Source organism: Suricata suricatta, chromosome 4 (assembly GCF_006229205.1).
Source record: "Suricata suricatta isolate VVHF042 chromosome 4, meerkat_22Aug2017_6uvM2_HiC, whole genome shotgun sequence".
Classification (NCBI taxonomy): Eukaryota; Metazoa; Chordata; class Mammalia; order Carnivora; family Herpestidae; genus Suricata; species Suricata suricatta.
The window spans coordinates 8133955-8134991 of NC_043703.1; the positions used below are offsets into that span (position 1 = coordinate 8133955).

The following is a 1037-nucleotide window of genomic DNA, read 5'->3' on the forward strand; positions in this document are numbered from 1 at the left end:
GGATTTCACGTAACCACAGAGAATGTCGCAGACTAGGAACAGGACTACTGGGGGGCGCCATTGTTGGGAGACGGTGTGAGTGTGTGAGTCAAATACTTTTACAACTCCACTAAACCGAGGTTACATTTTGTTTCCTAAAATCAATAGTTAGGTTTTGGGATTTTCTCGTGATTCCATGTCTCTTGGGCCAGATCTCTTAACGGTTTTCTGGAACGTGGCTGCTCATACGCCCCCCTCCTCGAGGTAAATACCCAGGAGTGGAGTTTCTGAGGAATACGGTTGGTAACCTGGGAGAGTCTGATCCTGGTCTCACCTGGGATCATTCAGGCTGCGATTATCTGAAGGCTTCTCTGTGGCCGGAGGGTCCAAGTTGTCCTCACTCAAATGTGCAGCACTTGGTACTGGATGCCAGCTGAGACTCTTCAGTTCTCCTCCATGTGATTACCCATCCTCTGTTTATCCATGCTGTATCTCCTGCTTTGACATGATGAAGACCTATAGGATGCTGACAGAACCAAGAAGGACTGGAGGCTGGGATTTGGACACTGATGGTGTGATGTCAAGAGTTGACTCCTCCTGTAGCATCCTGTGATAAAATTATTTCTCAACTTTAACGTGATAATCAATGACAAGATTCATTTGTGAAATCTAGGTGAACAGAGGGGTGGAGCCAAGATGGCGGAGAGGAAGGGAGCTCTGTAAACTCCCTCCGCACCATTTTTTGAACTGAGAAGGATATTACATTTATCTGAGAGAGCGGAAGGAGAAAATACGAACTCCAGAAGGAATAGAACCTCAAGGATACCTGAGTGAGTGGGGGCGAACGAGGGGAGATCCGAGGACGGGCCAGCCTGGGACGAGCAGGGGAGGTAAGATCCCCAGCCCAACGTGGTGCAAGTGCGCGGTGCCCGGGAGACAAAGGAAAGAGACAGAGTCGGAACGCGCTCATAGAACTGTCTCTGGGGAAGAGGTATAGAACGCTTGGCTGCGTTTGGAGACAGAAACCCACTCCATAGATATCTGCTGGGTAGCGGGGC

At 49.7% G+C, this 1037-nt stretch overlaps 1 long non-coding RNA gene across 2 annotated transcripts in view; it reads right to left on the reverse strand.

Moving 5' to 3' along the window:
• The window catches only part of LOC115290443, a 43057-nt gene that overhangs the window by 29801 nt on the left and 12219 nt on the right, over window positions 1–1037 (reverse strand). For both annotated transcript variants that reach the window (XR_003908096.1, XR_003908097.1), the window contains exon 4: window positions 314–586. This is a non-coding gene — a long non-coding RNA (uncharacterized LOC115290443). The remainder of the gene's footprint in view (window positions 1–313; window positions 587–1037) is intronic.